A 20,662-nucleotide genomic window follows, 5' to 3' on the forward strand; every position below is an offset into this window, starting at 1 on the left:
ATGGAGTGTGATGGCAGCTGAGGAGCTGTAGGGAGGTGGGGGGGATGGAGTGTGATGGCAGCTGAGGAGCTGTAGGGAGGTGGGGGGGATGAAGTGTGATGGCAGCTGAGGAGCTGTAGGGAGGTGGGGGGATGAAGTGTGATGGCAGCTGAGGAGCTGTAGGGAGGTGGGGGGATGGAGTGTGCTGGCAGCTGAGGAGCTGTAGGGAGGTGGGGGGATGAAGTGTGATGGCAGCTGAGGAGCTGTAGGGAGGTGGGGGGATGAAGTGTGATGGCAGCTGAGGAGCTGTAGGGAGGTGGGGGGATGGAGTGTGATGGCAGCTGAGGAGCTGTAGGGAGGTGGGGGGATGACGTGTGATGGCAGCTGAGGAGCTGTAGGGAGGTGGGGGGATGAAATGTGATGGCAGCTGAGGAGCTGTAGGGAGGTGGGGGGATGGAGTGTGATGGCAGCTGAGGAGCTGTAGGGAGGTGGGGAGATGGAGTGTGATGGCAGCTGAGGAGCTGTAGGGAGGTGGGGAGATGAAGTGTGATGGCAGCTGAGGAGCTGTAGGGAGGTGGGGGGATGAAGTGTGATGGCAGCTGAGGAGCTGTAGGGAGGTGGGGGGATGAAGTGTGATGGCAGCTGAGGAGCTGTAGGGAGGTGGGGAGATGGAGTGTGATGGCAGCTGAGGAGCTGTAGGGAGGTGGGGGGGATGGAGTGTGATGGCAGCTGAGGAGCTGTAGGGAGGTGGGGGGGATGAAGTGTGATGGCAGCTGAGGAGCTGTAGGGAGGTGGGGGGATGAAGTGTGATGGCAGCTGAGGAGCTGTAGGGAGGTGGGGGGATGAAGGGACACGCTGTGTGGCATCCAGGCCTGAATGGACAGAGACGTTACACAGGAGGGAGCTAACTCAAACTACAAGCAGTGTAGCAGTTTGAGAGAGAGAGAGAGAGAGAGAGAGAGAGAGAGAGAGAGATGGTAGAAACAGAGTTAGAGAGGAGAGAGATGAGTGAAAGAGAACTACATCTGCCATGACTGACATAAATGCACGGGGTAGAAAATGACGGCAAAGTTGGGTATTGCTCACAGCCTTAGTTGGCCTTCTCGGACCGGACTCAGACACGGGTCATTGCGTCCACGACGCGGCAGCAAACACTCGCATTGCTGATAGGAGCAGAGTCTATCAGTGCAGCAAGAGCCTATAAAGGCCCACAAAACGCTGCTTTAGGATGGACAGTAAAGTACGGCAAACAAACAAGGATTCAGTGTGAGCTTCAGCTTTCAAGAGTTGTTGCTATGCTAGCTGTATACTTGTCACTGACCTCAGAACAGCTAGAATACTTATGGCAGTTGACAACAATGGAGACGGGTCCTATAAAATAAAGGCTGTCTATACCACAGCCCTAGCAGCACAGCACAGACCATCAGGGAGTACTCTGGGATATTGGTTGGACCGTTTACGATACCCGTGCTAAAGCCATACTTCTAAGATGGTGCCAGTGCCCGACTAATGTTTCCCCCTAATAAACACGCCTGTGTTTACCAGGGAGAGCCCACGAAACCTGAAATGAAAATAGCGATTATCTGTTTGAATGAAAGACAATCCATCCAAAGAACCAGTGGTTCGTGGACATTGACATGTGGTCAGGAATCAGGTTCCTGACATCTGTTCCTTAACAACAAAGTGATCCGGCAAACTGTCTAAAGTGTCTTATCTCCTCTTCAGCTTTCAGCGGTCTGTAAAGATAGATCAGAAACCTTGCTGAATCTGTTTGTACAGTCACAGCTCTTTCATAATTAAAATGTTTCGTGTGTTTGTGGCATTGATGCTGAATGCTAATGCTGCCACTGGGTCCTTCTGCCACTGGGCGGGCCTCAGCTCAGCCACTCCCACCCACTGTGATGTCACAGGCACACACTCTACAGCCTGATGTCATGACACTGTGGGACACAACAGTTGGTGTGGAAAATGCAGCTTGTGAAGAAACAAAGCAGCAGATAGAAGCTACTAGACGGCAGACCCACTTCTTCACAGACCTACACATTAATGTTCCGGGGGTGTACGGGTCGATCGGCACCAGCGGTACAGACCGCTGCTCCCACATGCAACCGCTCCAGACTGACACACTCGTTTCCTCTTGTTCACCTGCCCCTGCACTCTCTCTCTCCCTCCCTCTCTCTCCCCCTCCCTCTCTCCCTCTCTGATCTGATTTCTCTCTAAAGGCCAATAAAGAAAGCCCACTAAGTGAACATGAAAACAAATCAGATCACACTCCGTAACACCAATAACGACTCCAACAGAGGAGTGTTCTGCTTCACTTGCACCTGCCTACCGCACACCCCATAATAAAGCCACTCCACTCTGGCTAAGACAACATTAATTGCCCACTGGAGGGTCGGGCCATTTCCCCAACCACAACAAGACCCTGTGCACCAACACAGACGCACCACAGCATCTCCAACTGCACTCTGGCCCTTCATGGACTGCTAGGGAGACGAGTGTGTGTGTGGGCTTTCAGCCGTGGGGGTGCAGGCCCGGGGGGGGGGGGGGGGGGGGGGGGGGGGGCTTTCTTGGCGTTAAATTAACAATAATTAGAGGGAAATTGATTGAGTGGGGACTGGGGGGGTATTCTGTCATTATAGGCTGGCCATTACTCTTCAGGTGATGCACTACTGATGTGCTTTCAAGCGAGAACGAAATCGCACGCACGCACGCACGCACGCACGCACGCACGCACACACACACACACACTCTTAACAACTCCTTGATGTTAAGAGTCACATGAGGGATGGCAGCAGTCCGTGGGCTGCATTTAAACCAGTACAAACCCCATTGTTTCAAAAAGTCCTCTAGTTCATGTAACTCAAACACAAACAGCCCAGTGTCCATTTGCTTTAAGCCCAGGGTTACACACTACCAGCCAACATCTCCTCATCCCCAGGACGGGGCATTTGTCAGTAGATATGGCACTCACCCATCACACTCTACAAGCGGCTACTAAATTAAAGAAGCAACAGGCAAAACGCCTAATGTTTTCAACATGGACGAACTGCCCCCACTGTAGCGCAGGTCCAACAGGGCCAGTGTGCTACATGCCTCGATCCAATCCCCTCCTCCCCAACATGTTCCCAAAAACACAAAAGGCACTAAAGCATCCCGAGTTCTCACAACGCTCCTCTTCTCAGACCAGAAGGCCCTGAGAATGACACAGAGGAGCAGGTCCACTACACAGGAGGGGGGAGCTTTACAGAGGACAGAGTCAAAGAGACGCGCAGAGACGCCTGCACTGAATTATGGGAAACTACTCTACGCTTCCCTAAATTCACATGGCACTTTATTTATTTATTTTTTGAGAGAAACAAGTTCAATGTGCCTGTACAGCAGGGGTGCCCACAGTTTTCAGCTTGCGAGCTACTTATAAGATGACCAAGTCAGAAAGATCTACCGGGGGTGGCGGCGAACGTAATTTGTTGAGCGGGGGGGGGGGGGGGGTTGCGAACGTAATATGTTGAGCGGGGGGGGGGGGGGGGGGGGCGAACGTAATTTGTTGAGTGGATTGCAGATTGGCTACCGTGAATGTCAATCAAAATACAACCGTCAGTGCAGATGTGCGATTCATCTACTACTATTTTATGTGACGCGATCTACGCACATTCCTTCGCGATCGACCGACACTTCCTTCGCGATCTACCGGTCGATCGCGATCGACGTAATGAGCACCCCTGCTGTACAGGGACTCCATCTCTGAGAAGAATGAATCTTGAAAAGCCCGAGGAGAACCTTAAATGAATGTCAGAGATTCAATATAACTCAGGATAACCCTGAGCACAACACCGTTCAGCACTTCCACTGACATGTTTACATTAATGAAAGACAACAAAGTTGTTTGGGGGGGTGGGGGGGGGGGGGGGGGGTCCCCTCTGAACACAAACATGAACACTGCTGTGGATAAGCTAGATGCTCCTTTACAGTTTTCTTCCAATATGAATTGAACTGTGTGCTTTTTCAGCACTCAGGCCAAAGTCAATGAGGAAACACCATCAAACTACCTGACGCTTAGCAAGCAGCAAGAGACAGACAGACGGGCCAACCGACCCGTAAAAAGGAGATTCTTGAAATGTATCCTGTTATAGATGCACATCTAAACCTGGATGTTGCTTTCTTTCCCAGAGCCTTATTTTTTTTTTGTCTCCTTCAGTTCTGTCAGAACCAAAAAACATTCTGCCTCCTGCCCCGGTGGAGCGCGCCGGCTGTGTGTGTGTGTGTGTGTGTGTGTGTGTGTGTGTGTGTGTGTGTGTGTGTGTGCGTGCGTGCGTGCGTGCGACAGCCGTGTGTAGAGTGGCCTAAAGCCTCCACTTCCCCTCGCCCCCTCTCCTGCTCACCCGCGTGTGCTGACGTCACACCACACACACAAGGCTGGAGAGAGGAGACCAGTGGAGCATCTGACAGCTCCTCTCTGATCATCTCACTCCTGCTGCACTCCATCTGTACACAAGGTTGTCACATGTCACACCACTCCTTCTCTCCATCTCCCTCACCCCCCTCCCTCCCCCTCAAACCCCCTCCTCCATCTCCCTCCCCCTCAAACCCCCTCCCTCCCTCTCCCTCCCTCTCCTCCACCTCTCCCTCACCCCCCTCCCTCCCCCTCAAACCCCCTCCTCCATCTCCCTCCCCCTCAACCCCCCTCCCTCCCTCTCCCTCCCTCTCCTCCACCTCTCCCTCCCACCCCCCCTCCATCTCTCCTTCCCTCTCATTCCTTTGCTGTTCTCCACACTAGATGCAGCTTGTGCACATTCCTTCAGCCATTAAGGCCACAGACGCTCCCTCGTGGGCGCTGACCTCCAGCACAGAGGGCAGCAGACTCTGTGTGTGTCCTTATTACTCCCACACAACACCTTCCCCTCGCACCTCCACACACACACACACACACACACACACACACACACACACACACACACACACACACACACACACACACACACACACACACACACACACACACACACACACACACACACACACCTCTGCACACATCCACCCACACTCACAGTTTCCCCCATTCCTGATCACTTTCTGTGTGCGTCTCTCTCATCAGGTCAGTTGTGAACCAGGAGCTCTTCCTGAATCACTCACCCCCCCCCGATACAAGCGAACGACACGAGACACAGAACCTGAACCAGGGAAAGACTGAGCAAAACAAAGCAAGAAAGGGTCCCAGAGAGCAGCTCCTCAAAGCCCCTCACATCCTAGAGCAGCTCCTCATATCCCAGAGCAGCTCCTCAAAGCCCCTCACATCCCACTCTGAGGGACCCCCGTGGGGAGTCTGGCTCTCCAAGCAACAGAACTCTCAGAAGCATCTGGGCACGCTAGGAAAGGACACTTCAGCCTCCGTGTTGAACAGGTCCTGGTCAAAAATGCCAATGATCTCAATGATGTCGTCATATCCATTCTGGCTAGAGAAGACATCAACGGGGGAAACATGGCCGCTGTCACTCCTGCAGGTCCAGTTGCAGCAGGTAGAATTTCTGACCCGAGCCTGCGGTCACACCTGTAGAGAGAGTGGAGCAGCTCCCTGCACTGAACACCACAGGCCGGCTGGGCCCTCTCCTCTCAACACCTCTACATTACGCCTCTCACCACCCTTATTATGAACCTCTGTGTCCGGCGTGTCTCCCCCAGGTCTGACGTAAGGCCGCGTGAGACGACGGCCACGACGCCCGTGGTGGGGTGTCAGCACACGACATGCAACTCAGCTCACCTGGCAACCAGTCAATGACGCTTTTCAACAGCTCCTAATCAGCGCCGCTCTGAGCACCTCCTGCTGTCACACACACACACACACACACACACACACACACACACACACACACACACACACACACACACACACACACACAGTCTCATCCCCTGTATTACTCACAAGCAGCCATACAGAGATAAACACAACCTGAAAGAAGTTCATAATGTACCCTTTCTTCAGGTCTATTACATGTGACAAAACCTCCCCCACACTAACAAACAAGCACACACACACACACACGCCCCCACCCATGCCCCCACCCACCCACACGCCCCCACCCATAAAGTGACCGAGACAGATTCTGCTCACACCTTGCGTCACTCCTATGCCTGCGGCCTCCTGCTGTCGCCGTGGTGACGGGCGAGAGAGAACGGGTGGTGGACGACAGTGACAAATGTCCAGCCTCAGCCCCCGGACACACACACACACACACACACACACACACACACACACGCAAGGTCTACCATACCATACTATCCAAGGTGGCTGTGTGTTTAGGTGCTCAGGGGCTTACTGTAGCAGTGGGAGCTCTGTTTGTCCAATGACAACCTTGCGGAGGCGGGCCTTAGCTAGGAGTGGCAGCACAGCCTAGCACAGCCTAGCACAGGCTAGCACAGGCTAGTACAGCTGTGGGAGACGGAGGGCAGATGCACAGAGATGCGCTAGCATGGCGCTAATGAAGCGGAGCATGAGAGGGGCGGGGCACAAAGTCATTATGACAGAGGTCACCACTCTACAAGCCACCGAGCGACACAACACACCAGGCACCGAGCTCAGTGGCCACACTAATGGTAATAGCACATGCACTAAACCAAATAACACAAACAAGTCTTTCCTTGGTTTACCCAACAGCCTCATTAAACATGTATTGAGACTACATTGGAGCTTGAAGGGTGTTGAAGGGCTAGTGTTTACATGGAACCTAGTAGTGCCAAAATCAGACATCTCTATCTCAGCCGCTCCATGATCAGACTCCCTCTATAGCCCAGTAACTCCATGATCAGACTCCCTCTATAGCCCAGTAACTCCATGATCAGACTCCCTTTATAGCCCAATAACTCCATGATCAGACTCCCTCTATAGCCCAATAACTCCATGATCAGACTCCCTCTATAGCCCAATAACTCCATGATCAGACTCCCTCTATAGCCCAATAACTCCATGATCAGACTCCCTTTATAGCCCAATAACTCCATGATCAGACTCCCTTTATAGCCCAGTAACTCCATGATCAGACTCCTTCTCTAGCCCAGTAACTCCATGATCAGACTCCTTCTCTAGCCCAGTAACTCCATGATCAGACTCCTTCTCTAGCCCAGTAACTCAATGAACAGACTCCTTCTCTAGCCCAGTAACTCCATGATCAGACTCCTTCTCTAGCCCAGTAACTCCATCAGAGCTCCTCACTAATTAGTGCCTCAGACCCTGCCCTGTCTCTGCACACCATGACAATCACATGGGAGATGCACCAGTGTGTTTGGAGGGGGGGGGGTTCTTACAGCCTGCTGCATTGTGCAATGCCGGGGTCGACATCTCTAGCTGTCTGGCTGGACAGAAAGACCATTACAGCGGTCAGCGAACCTGACCGGTTCATCGGCGAAAACAAGCAGGAGAAGAAATCTGACAAGTGTGTTTGCCTGAAGGACATTGGGAGAAGGTTTGGACACTCATTCTTCAGGGCAAGAAAAACACCAGAGGGGGAAACGCCTTCATTTGGATGCAGACCAAGGTTCTTACATCTCATTTCATCAGCCAAAGTGAGTGAGCAATGTCTGATCCTTAAAGAAAACATTGGATACACAGAGCTGTGGAAAAAATTACCAGACTACTCCATAATTTCATCTCGGTGTGGTAGCCATTCCAACAAAGACACACCTTCTTCTACTAAAGAGGTCCTGCTTACCTCCGAGGTGCTGATCACCCGAACCAAACCAACTTTCACAAGCAGCGTGAAAGACTGGTGGACACATGCTGTGGTTGACCATCAGGGTCACTGCACCTAATGCAGATTTCTGAACACTTCCCAAGTTAAAACACTAGTATTTTAACAAATGTTTTTGCTATTTTGATTTTTTCTGTAAATAATTTATTTTCTGTAAATGAATCACAATTTTTATTTATCCATTAAAAGTAAATTGTACTCAAACATAGATAGTCTGTATGTATGTCCATAAATCTGTCTGTGTAGAGATATTCAAAATTGTAGTGAACACTCTCTCTCACACACACACACACATTTATTTATGTGTTGAGATTATTTTGCTCTTACTTTCTTATTTTGAGGTTTCTTTCCTCTCCTGAGGTCAGCTGTAGCCGTTCCCCCAGAGCAGCCGTGTCGTCACGCACTCCTGCAGGAAGTCCGGCCCACTCACACCATGTCTGGGAGCCCTGGGGCTTAAGGGTTCAGCTGTCAGAGGGCAGGAGGGGAGGGCTGGTGAGGACAGGGAGGGGCCCAGAGGAATACATACGTGATGAGTCAACACCACACCAGTGCAGGGAGAGGTTCGTTCAAAAACATAATACACTTAAATGTAGACGTTTAAACGCATGTTTCCACTTGTGTCAACATTTTTTGTGTCTGTGTGTGATTATATACATCATACGCACACACATTATTCATCAGTTTGATCAGTACCTCACCATTGCAAGGATTCAAACAGGATGTTCTTGGAGTGTCACTTAGAGTGTCACCAGCAGGTTGCAAGAGAGATACACAGAGACTGGGAGAGTCAGAGAAAGACGTAGAAGTGGACGTCCTTTGGCCACATCCCACACTGATGACTGCTTCATTGTGAACAGTGTCCTGCAGGACCGGATGATGAAAGTCGCATAACTCCAGGCACATTTAAGGGAGGTGAGAGGTACCCGAGTGTCATGTCAGACCATTCCAGAACCGTTTACATCAGAGTGGTCTGCGTGCTAGACGACCTGCAAGGGTACCTGACCACACCACCACAGGTGTCACCGTCTTGCATGGGCCAGGAGGCATTTACACTGGACTCTCGTAACTCTGTACCCCAGAACCTCAGTGACCTGAGGGCTGCGTGTCAAGAAGAGTAGGATGCCATGACTCAGAAACATGTCAACTTGTGAACAGCATGAGACGTCCATGTCAAGATGGAATTCAGGGGTGCCCACAAGTTTTCAGCTTGCGAGCTACTTACAAGATGACCAGGTCAGAAAGATCTACCTTTTCAAGAGCGCTTGGAGTGAGATTTGACCTGGAGGGGGTGGCGAACGTAAATTGTAATTGTATATATACGTTCGCCGGGGCGGTGTATATATACAACCGGCAGTGCAGATGGACGACATCCTGTCATTCATCCACTACTTTTTAATGTCATGCGATCTACCCCACATTCCTTTGCGATCGACGTAATGGGCACCCCTGGTGTAATTGATCAAGATATATGAAAAGAGAAACTGATATTTTTGTTGGGGTAAAGCCACTACTGTTGTCTTTCAATAAATTGCTTGAAATGAGGAAATCACCATTGCATGCTTGTACTTAAATGACATACTTTCATAATTTAATATCACTGTAGCAATGAAGGGTTTAAATTTTCCATACATTTCAACATAAGCCAAATATCCTATACATATACTTTGTGTACACACACACACACACACACACACACACACACACACACACACACACACACACACACACACACACACACACAGACTTAGTGAAATGTGAAAAGCAAAATTTAACTTAAATGTCCTACACAAGCATCTCTTATCTACAACCTGTGTGCATGGCACATTTGACGGAGTAGTTTAAGATGTGAGTCAGAGTACATCACTCTACAGAGAGATAGCATTAATATTGGTAAAGAATGGCGTCTTGAAAACATCATTAGTTACCTGAGGCTATTTGTCACTTTAGATTCATTCTGTTCAAAGCAAGATTAACCATTCTTTCCAGAACCTTCCTTTGCTTCTCTCCCTCTCTCTCTCTCTCACACACACACCACACACACACACACACACACACAGCTGGTGTGCGGTCCCCATCTCCCTCAGGATCAATGATCCTGGAGCCCAGCATGAGGGCCTCAGCCCCACTCTGGCGCTCCCCGCACGGCCCGATCGATCAGATCAAAAGGAGGCGATCAGTGGTGTGGGAGTGGCGATCAGGACCCGTGCAGAGTGACTAATTCACTTAAAGCATCAGGCAGGCTGGCGGGAAGGGAGAGGGGGGGGGGGGGGGGGTGGGGCGTGGGAGGTGGGGGGGGGGGGGTGCGGTCCGCGTTGCCGTGTAACCGCATCAGCGGCTTGGTTACACATATGCACATATGGAGACAAGACAGCGACAGGGGTGGGGGGCGGAGACAGCCGGCGAGGTGGGGGGGAGGGGGAAGCGAGCGTGCACGTGCGAGAGAAACAGGGAAGCGAGCGTGCACCGTGCGAGAGAAACAGCTCAGCGAGCGTGCACGTGTGTGACGAGCGGAGATAATGAGGCAGAGGCTGCAGGGGAGCTGGATGGAGAAGAAGGCGCGTGTCTGTAGGGAGGCCGCGCGGGACAGCAGGAGACAGGGATACGGGGGGACACCAAGTGTGCGTGTGTGAGCCCCCCCCCCCCACACACACACACACACACACAGAGACCAGAGTGTGTGTTGTGCATGCATGGGTGTCAGGGACCATGTTTGCTCCGTATGGAGGAGGCAGCAGGTGTGTTATGTGGTAATGGTTATGTGGTAATGGTCCAGGCTGGCCCAGGTTGAGATCCGGGGCGTGAGACTGCCACAGCCAATCAGCAACAGTCTGCTCGGACTAAACAGAGAGGCAGCGGTCCCGCCCCCTCACGCTCCCCCGAGCTGGAGGTCACCCTCCAGTGTGTGACAGAGATTGTGAACCAGAAACAGCTTGTGGTAGAAAAATCCATTTGCAAGTCCGCCATTACCAGCAACCCTCTTCAACCTGCTTCCATTCACAGCCCATCTGGGCAGCACCAGCAGCCAGAGAGCTGCCCGACATTTAGGGAGGGGGGGGGGGGGGGGGGGGGGCATTAGGAACCTCCAGGTTTAGTCTTCCTGGCACTTAGCAGAGTAAACAGCATCAATCGGTGATCACGCACTTATATACACCTCTGCAGGGGCTTATGGGGGCCAGGAGAGATAGAACAGGGCTAAACTGCCCTGCTGCCCATGCTAAGAAAAACAATGCTGTCACAGAGAGAGAGAGAGAGAGAGAGAGAGGGGGGGGGGGGGGGGGGCAGAGAAACAGACAGACAGACAGACAGAAAGAGACGGGCAAACAGACAGACAGGGGGACAGGCAGACAGACGGACAGGTGGACAGGCGGACAGAGGGACAGAGAGACACAGACAGAGAGAGATCACATGAGGAAGTGCACCCGGGTAAGAGAGCCAGCATTGGAGTGAGAGAAAGTGAGAAGGAGTGAGAGCACAGCCAAGGAGATACATCACAGAAGAGAGTGAGAAGGAGTGAGATCACAGCCAAGGAGATACATCACAGAAGAGAGTGAGAAGGAGTGAGATCACAGCCAAGGAGATACATCACAGAAGAGAGTGAGAAGGAGTGAGATCACAGCCAAGGAGATACATCACAGAAGAGAGTGAGAAGGAGTGAGATCACAGCCAAGGAGATACATCACAGAAGAGAGTGAGAAGGAGTGAGAACACAGCCAAGGAGATACATCACAGAAGAGAGTGAGAAGGAGTGAGATCACAGCCAAGGAGATACATCACAGAAGAGAGTGAGAAGGAGTGAAGCAGACAATGTGAGGGCGCCACGGGAGGGGAGAGCAGGTCGACTCATTCAGAAAACCACAGAGAGAGCAGCAGCACTAGTTAGTGCACCTAACACTAACTCAAACACACAACACCTCTTTAATCATCAACAGCTCAGGTCAGGAACATTTACAATTAAACGCAGAAGCTACAAAGCCCCCAAAGCTAGCTATATTTAGAAGAACTTTCTGCTCAACTGCATTAACTATTAAGCCCGTCTTCAACCGAGAAATGGGGACACACACATACATTTTTTAAAAGATGATGGTATAATTCACAATTATGCAGTTATGCATAAATGATGCAGTTGGTTATTGTTCGGCGAGTCCTGACGACACCTGGGACATTTATCAGGGTAAAGAAGATGCACGAGTGCACGGCCTAAGTCCCGCCCTAGTCCCGCCCAGCACCGGCAGGACAACGGGGCGGACGGCGGGACGGCGTGCGGTTGGTGCAGCGTCGCGCGCGCCGCTGCATTTCAATACAGCTGCTTATTATTTTGGATGAATGTCATCATACTGGCGCTCATAACGCGGGCCCTGAAGTGGCACACGGAGCCTCGTGTCTGAGTGTCTCTGTGATTGTTAGGGCTCCCACATGAGGAGTGATCCAACTACAGAAGCCCTCACGTTTCCCTCTCTCCCCACACCACAGCAGGCAGCACAGCCAACGTCAAGGTCAGCCAGAGTCTGGAGGAAGACGCCACTGCCACACAGTTTCCCACGAGTACATCTGCCCGTAATGGGTTGCAATGTTACAGATCAGCAAATCGAAAATTCGCTTTAATACAAAAAAAAACTGTGATTTTGCTACAGCTTCCATCAAGGGGGCGGACGATCACAGTGTGAGAACCACAATACAGGAAGACTTTAGCCATCTCGAGCCAATTAGGACATGTGCAACACGGGGTACGTCGGCCAGCAGGGAGAAGGTGTTACAGGGGTCGTCATTAGAAAACCCGCAAAGAAAACACAAAAAGAGGGAGAAGAGGCACTGGAGGAGAAGGGACGAAGCACCTGTGCTATTAACGCTGCTCTCGCCGTTACATACAGTTACCTGAGCAACCAGTCCCTGCGCTTCAGATCTACAGCTGGTCCAGGCAAATGGGTCTCAAACATAATGTGCCATAAACAAGCACCCTGTACACTGTGCTCTCCGTTAAGCACTGGATCAGGGTTGGAAGGTCTCTGAATCATGTCCTGATGCCATGAAGAGAGCAACCAAAGCCCCACAAATGGCCGAAAAACATTCGTTTACTCCCTCCATCAGCTCTAATGATGTTCTGGAAGGTTCCACAAGATGCTTATCATTCATATAGCACGTCTCTCCGCCAGTTAACTAAGATATTATAGAGGTAATAACATTTCATGAGTGGTTCCTCTATCGCTACTTAATTTGAGATAGTGCGCATCTTATTATTCTTTATTGGAACATCCATTTGCAGCTAATGAGGCTGACGCTGCCCTCACCAGTGTGTCTCCTCCGCAGTGCATCACACTCCTCCTCCGCACACAACAGGTGCCGGCCCGCACCCCTCTCCCCGCAGGACATACGGCACGGGACGGCCCGCGTGTTGGGGGAGGCGTGGGGACCCCCCACTCCCCCCGACGGGAGACGGATCGCACCACGGAAGCACCTGCCGTGCGCTGAAGTGTGACTCTGCTGCTGATTTATTACAACCGCATTTATTATGATCGCAGAGATCGTGAAACTGGATCATCTGAAGTGCAGAGCCACCAATAACAAAGATCCACAGACATGAAAACGTGAGAAGAAATTTCATCTACAAGCCTGTATAACCCTGTGTCTGTGACCATCTACAAGCCTGTATAACCCTGTTAACCCACATTAATTATACGCAGATTAGAAAAACTAACTGTTGGGGTGATGAAATCAGACAGGCTAAGGTTTTAGCTTGTGCCTAACGGTTTGTTTTATCCTTAAGAGGCAATCTCTTTTATAACTGTCCAATGGCATTTTACTTGCTAAAATGAATACATTTAAAAAATGATGCATATTGTTAAAACAATAAATTCATCGATGTAAAACAGTTTAATAAAGTTGCAACATCTGTATAATAGGCTACATATGGGAATTTATACAAATATAGCATTTAAGTAACTGAGATTAACCCGAGTTACCTCCACATAATGAACGTGACCAGTACAGCAACCCAAACTATTCTATTCATAGTAATGACCATGTTAGGCACAAGTGCTCCGTGCTAAGTGCTCACGTTTTATGGTCATCCAAACTCTGGACCGACCCAGATGTCTGCAGCCTCCACTGCAGCACGCTGGACCGACCCAGATGCCCTCGACTGGAGGCCAGCGACAGGCTCTCCGAGCCCAGGAATGACGCGGTTCCGCGGCAGAGCTTCAGATGGTTTAGATCATTAAGCAATGACCATTTAACAACCTGGCAGCCTGCAGGAGTTTATTACTTCACTTTCTGCCGTGTGAAAGCGTAAGTAATATGAAAAATTCCTTCTTTACGTTGACTGTGTCGCTGAATGCCTGCAGCGCTGATTGTGAGAAGGCCTGACGAAAGACAAAGTAATTGCATCTCATTCCCCTTGATGTAAAAGAAAAGGCCACTCCTGCTATTTTCCCCCCCTCTCTCTCAGTTAACGGTTCTGTCTTGTGAGGTAGAACACGGGTTCTCGCTGTAGTGGATCCAGGTGCCTCACTGAGACACTATCAGCACCATGTCAATGAGGACAAATGGTGCTTCACATATTAAGAGTGATTTAGTACTGTACTCACTGTACTTCACAGGGCTTTAGACTGCGACCAAGTGCTCACATTTTATGACCATCCAAATTTGTGATTTTGTGAGCTGGTGGAAAGTGTGTGAAAACGGGAGAAGAGACTTCAATTGCATTTTCGGTATAATATTTGCAAGCCACCATGACATACGTGTTTATGGCCACTGAATCCTGATGGAATCAAGCAGGAAATATTCTGATGCTGAAGTTCTCTTTATCTGCATGCTATTCACCGTATTTGGCCACGCCCACTTTTAAGTGTGTGTTTCTTCCGCCTTTGTGTTAGAACTTCCGCTCAGCTATTTTCGCATTAGTGTACACTACTACATTTTAATGATTTTTTTTCATAAAATAGGCATTCTTGTCTATTTACTTCTTTACTTAATTACTTAAAATTACAAAATGAATGCAAGGAAAAGATGTGGCCAATGATAAAATAGTTACTTATCTGATAGCCTCACAAGCACCCAACGCGTTTGCTTCATCGGAGCTTCATAACCGAGCCATTTCTCGGGATAAGGATGATCTGGTGTTGGTTTCCCCTCCACAAAATGATAAGAGCAGACGTATGGACGTTTGGGTGGATGTTTTAAATTTAGCGCCTTCAGCCTTAGACGCAGGTCCTCTTCTTTGGAAGGCAGTGGATATAAGTTATAAGGTGCCCCGCAACACTCAGATCTTTTCGAGTTGTGTTCGTAACACTATTGGTCAAGCACTGCTACATCTTCGTGCTGCGCGGTTTGTTTACAAGCCCAGCGAGCCGCTAATACTTTTAAAACCGGCGTAGTGGAAAACTGGAGACTAGCGGTATGAAGTATCTGTGATATTGTGATTGTGATTTTAGTCTCGTTGGTGAGACGCGGTTCTTCTGTCACACGTTTGTAATAAACCAAATACGAGGTTCAGCAAAGGCACCGCACACGACTGAGGGAGCTTCAAAACTACTGACGCTGTCTGTTATTTTCTTCCTAAAAGTGAGCACAGGTCAGTGGCGTTGTAACGAGTGTTGATAACGGAGTTTATCCACCTTTTACCTAGAAAACAACAGTTGTGTACATAACAGAGCTCGTAGTGTGCTCCAAACGTGACAAAGTCCTGAAGCATATCACGACTTATGTTTACATCGAAGTTTGTGCTTGTTTTTTTACTTAATACTTAATTTGTGTCCATTTTACATCCCCCCCGCTAATAATTTACACTCGCCATCCCCCATCTTGTGGCTCTTGGTCTCTGACGGGTTGGCCACCTCTGCTCTAACTGAACATATTATGCTAGTCATTTTGTGTTTGTTGTCGTTTTGCTTGTAATCGGTATCAGCGTATCCGTAGCACCGGAAGTTCCAACACAAAGTCAACCAAGATGGCCCTGCCCAGCGTTGTCATGGAAAATAGCGTGAATACGAAAAAGTGCTTATTAATGAATACATATACTTCATTGCAATAAACCTACTTTGATTAATTATATTAATTATGTGTTTAAATTACCTTTGTGTTTCCTTGTATCCTATTCCTGCATGAAATAACATTGGTTTAATGTGGCTTACTGCACCCAAATCAATGTGGGACTTAATTCACTCTTCTAGTAAACAGAGTTCACTCTGTGAAGGCAGTGTCAGTATCCTGTTTGGAGACGCCATTCTGCTGCTCTGCTTAGCCCAACGCGTTTCCATGTTGATTATCCAAGCAGCAGAGTAACGAGGGGGTTAGCAGGACTGGGGCTCGGGGAGCCGACATTTCTAATCCTGTTGTACCTCACTGTCCCACTTTCAGGCAAGAGAACGAAAGTAATGGTAACACAAGGGAAGGAAGAGACAGGGACTGCAGAGACGAGAGACAGGGACTGCAGAGACGAGAGACAGGGACTGCAGGCTGCCAGGGAGGATCAGTAGTCCCTGGTGGAAGATACCGCCCGTGTGCTGGTGCGGAAGACGGAGTTGATCTCTGCTGCACTGTGGAGTGAACACAGGGGCGTTACCCAAGCCCGCTGAAGGCTACTCTACACTACTCTTACACAAACGTGCACTACTCCGGTGCAAGGGCACGCCGTGCACACGCCCGCACACGCCCGCACACGTAGGCTGGGCACGCGCCAAAGCGACACCAAAGAACCAGCACCAACTGTGAGCGGCTGATGATGCATTCCGTCAGCTCGCGGCCGGCCGTCATCGCCCGTGTGTGTTTACACTCCAACGCACTAAACAGACCACAGCCGACGAGCGACACGCACGCATGTTCTGCGCCAGCACAAAAGAAAACGACTGGAAAGGCACCCGCTGCTTCCCGAAGGTGCAGGCTTCTTCTAACCAGCACACGGCGTGCTGAACCGATCCCACCTCTTCCTAAGCTCCAGCCTTCCATTCAAATGCATACGTTAACGACAACGTAATGACAAAAAATGTTGCACCGGTTCTCTGGACAGTTAGCAAGACAAAACTACACTCCATATAGCAAAACAGTCTTAGCCCAGCACACTCATCAAGCTACAGAGTGTCAAACCCCATCTGCAGTGTGAGTCTATATTACCTCGTTTGGAGTCATATTTAGACTGAACAGCCGAGCAGAGAACTCCCTCACGGCTGACCACAGACACTGATTCAACAAGCACTTGTGGCCAAAACAGCACAAAGGACCAACTAGTGGCGATGGGGCATAACACCCTGCACTGAGTAAGGACGATGGGTCACATGACACGGGTCAGTGTGTCCCTTACCTCAACACTACGCAAATGTGCACTACTCCACACACACACACACACACACACACACACACACACGTTTCCCCCCCGTTCCAGTCAGGAAGTTCGGTAAATGGGAACTTGGATCGCTCAATCACAGCTTCATCCGCCTTTGAAAGCCTCCTGAGTGGGAGGGGTGGAGGAAGAAGGTGGAGGAAGAAGGTGGAGGAAGAAGGTGGGGGCAGAAGGTGGGGGCAGAAGGTGGAGGAAGAAGGTGGGGGTGAGGAGAAGTCTGGAGGAGACGAGGTGCTTGGGCAAGAATCACAAGCAGCATGGTTCCCTCCCACTCACAGAGGAAGTTCACGCAGCGACTAGAGCAAAGTCACAAATGCTAGACCCATCATGTGTCCTGCTGCAGCATGTAATTAATACCTGCCCACACACGCACACACACACAGCTGCCCACAGCACCTATGAGCACTATTAAATGTTATGCAGACACTTCCCTGAGCCTGTATGCATTACCCATCCATTCAAGGATGGAAAGGCTCGGTACCTCTAGCCCAGTCAGCACCGGTGCGGCTGGCCAGGGCCCGGCAGGGCGTGTGGGCCACGTGCTGCTCCTGCTCAGGTGCTGTGAGCAGCACAGCGTGGGAGGAGAGCTGCCCTCACCTGGGCTACTCCCCAGGGAAGAGCAGGCTTCACCGCACCAGGCAAACGGAAGGAAAGGGAGGGGGTAGACAGACAGACAGACAGACGTTAGTGTTCCACACAGCACTGCACACAGGGCTTCACTGCTCTACAGAAGAAGTGTGTGCACGCGTGTGAAGACTGGCATCTTATCTGTCCTGTCAGCAGTGACACGTAACAGCGGGAGATTTGGACTGGGGAGCGAGAGGAGGTCATCAGGAGACATGATGGAGGTAGCACGCGCACACACACGCACACACACACACACGCACACACACACACACACACACGCACACACACTCACACTCACAGTGCCCTCCCTGTGCACTGGCGTTAAGGGTTAGAGTAAATGATGGATTTGACAGTTGCATATCTGATCAAGAAAACCAGAAAAGCAGGAGCATCAGCCCAGCAGGAAGGAGATGGAGAGTCCTGTGGTAGTGGGCGGAGGGAGCAGGGCACAGGGGCACTGACCACACCCCCAAGCAGCCATATCTGCATGGTAGACCAATAGGAGGAGACTGCAGCAAGTCTCCTGGGCAGGACCAATGCAGAGTGGGCAGGGCCAATGCAGAGTGGGCAGGGCCAATGCAGAGTGGGCAGGGCCAATGCAGAGTGGGCAGGGCCAATGCAGAGTGGGCAGGGCCAATGCAGAGTGGGTGGAATATTTCCTAGAATATATTTTGGGAAATGTGAAAAAACAAATGTAATGACTACAGACGACAGACAGAGAGAGGGGGGGGCAGTGAGAATGTGTGAGTGGGGGCTTCTGCCAGACTGGGGAATGAGGACTTGGACAGCAGAAGGAGGAGCCACACACACACACACACGCACACACACACACACACACCCGTCCAAGTGGTCTCCATTTCTAGGCAACCGTATCGCTCAAGTGTGTCAAACTACCAAAACGGTACCAGACGCCCTAATTTAACAAAAGGGAGAAGCATCTTTCAAATTAAAGTCAGGCATTTTCGTACATGGATTAAAATAGAGACTTAGTTTCATAGCAGTAATTAGTCAAGCCTCTGGAATTTTCATTTTGCAGCATTACACAGTTAAGCTACATGCTCATTTCAGTGAATATAACCATCCAACACAGATAAATCCATCAAATATTCAAAAATGAGTTTCTATGTAACAAAAAAGACGCCTTTTTACCAAATGAAATATGCTATAAATATGCTAACTATTCAATCCCTGTAATCTAATTGCAGGGTGAATGGTGATGGGGGGGTAATGGGAGAGCCACAGACAGGCAGACAGACACACAGTGCTGCAGTCGCAGGCAGACAGACAACTCCGGGCAGACAGACAGCTGTGACAGGGCACTCACACTGGCTCATCCAGGCCTCTACGCATTCTAATGTGAGCTAAGAAGAGTACAATAACAATATCAGTGTCAGAACTCTGACGTAGTGAGTAACCCATGTTCTAACTCAGCAAACCCCCCCCCCCCCCCTCCATTACACCCTCAGGGCCCCATCTTCACCACCCCCCCCCCCCCCCCCCCCCCCCCCCCCCCCCCCCCCCCCCCCCCCCCCCCCCCCCGAGGGCCCCATCCTCAAACAAAGACAGATTCATGCGGCGCTGCATCATAATGCCTCCTTCCCCGCAACCTTGGAATGTGTGTTTTGCCAATTTCATGCCCTGCGCACCTTGTATTGTGTGAGGGGCACAGAACAGGAGCCCGATGCAAATGAGGCGGCGTGAGGAGAGGCGGCGTCTCTGTGCAGATGAAGTCATTGTGAGCGGAGCCCCCAGGGCGGCGCTAGCGCTCGCTACAGCGCGCAGGCCCGGCGCTCAGGCCCGGCCAAATCAATGATTCATTCGCCAATTTCACCAGCAGGCACGAACACGATAAAATGGATGCTGAAAATGCACATCCATTAAAGTCAGTCATGGAATAAATTCTTTCACCATCATAGTTATAGCGCTTTGGTGATTTTACGGTGGGTGTAAAACCCCACATTCCTCACCCTGTTGTTGTACTCCGTGTTCAGAGATATCCAAACACCAGAAGATGCAGAGCTGATGCGTTCACAGTGCAGTACGGTGCTCAGAGCGGCTCATTATGAAAGGTATACATTCAATTATACGAGCAGCAGAGAAACTCCTAATGACCCTAAACACTCCCTGTTCACCCGGTGCTTTAGCCAAGCGTACTGTGTACCGTGCTCAGATATGGCTGCCGGTCCATATGTCCTGGGCGGATGGGAACTGGGAGCACGGCAGGTCCTGCTCGTGGTGGGAGGTCCTGGAGACTTCAAACCACTTCGCCGTAATCGTTTGGCCAGAAATGGTGGTTCGGCGTTGACCCCCGTCTGCTACAGGCAGCGTGGCACAGGTGTGTGTGTGTGTGTGTGTGTGTGTGTGTGTGTGTGTGTGTGTGTGTGTGGGGGGCTACACAGAGCCATCACCTTCCTTCACTCGTGGTGGATCCATCCACACAGGCCAGTGCTCAAATTAACTGCCATCACATTCTTCCTCCTATCAGCATTAACTCATTTGCAAGATCACAAAGGGCCGAACACTCACACAAGTGTGTGTGTGTGTGTGTGGGTGGACGACAGGCTGATATGAAACTTGGCAAACAAAAAAAAAAGAAAGAAAAAAAAAACAACCCTGGTACGACATCAGTCATTGCTTTTGCATGAACATGTTGTGTAAGCTCATTTATATGCATGAGTGTTATTTGTAAAGGCAGGATTAATTGTGGATCAACACACTTGATATTATGGCTATATGTTCAAGGGTACACCGGGTTCCTTGTTTACATGAAGTTTTATGCATTTTTACATTAGTGGTTAACTTCAAATGCAAACAATCTTTAACCAACAGGCGTGATTACCATCACCCAACATCAGAAGCCGTGTGCGTTAGTAAAGGCCCCGAGCTGCAGGCCCTGCTGTGTGTGCATGGTTGTGGGACAGAAACACCACCACACCACCCACTAACCGTGGCTGCAGGGTAATGAAGGTCCTGATGGGTCCTG

At 50.4% G+C, this 20,662-nt stretch overlaps 1 protein-coding gene across 4 annotated transcripts in view; it reads right to left on the reverse strand.

Moving 5' to 3' along the window:
- ndst2a (N-deacetylase/N-sulfotransferase (heparan glucosaminyl) 2a) overlaps window positions 1-20,662 on the reverse strand; it is a 106,275-nt gene that overhangs the window by 55,953 nt on the left and 29,660 nt on the right. The window contains exons 2-3 of one of the 4 annotated variants that reach the window (XM_076995823.1): window positions 8,049-8,210; window positions 5,738-5,800 (exon numbers count right to left, since the gene is read on the reverse strand). The exons of 1 other annotated variant lie outside the window; for it this stretch is intronic. The gene's annotated coding sequence lies outside the window, so the exon portion shown is untranslated. The remainder of the gene's footprint in view (window positions 1-5,737; window positions 5,801-8,048; window positions 8,211-20,662) is intronic. 2 more of the 4 variants (XM_076995824.1, XM_076995822.1) reach the window with 2 other exon arrangements.

Source organism: Brachyhypopomus gauderio, unplaced genomic scaffold (assembly GCF_052324685.1).
Source record: "Brachyhypopomus gauderio isolate BG-103 unplaced genomic scaffold, BGAUD_0.2 sc256, whole genome shotgun sequence".
Classification (NCBI taxonomy): domain Eukaryota; kingdom Metazoa; phylum Chordata; class Actinopteri; order Gymnotiformes; family Hypopomidae; genus Brachyhypopomus; species Brachyhypopomus gauderio.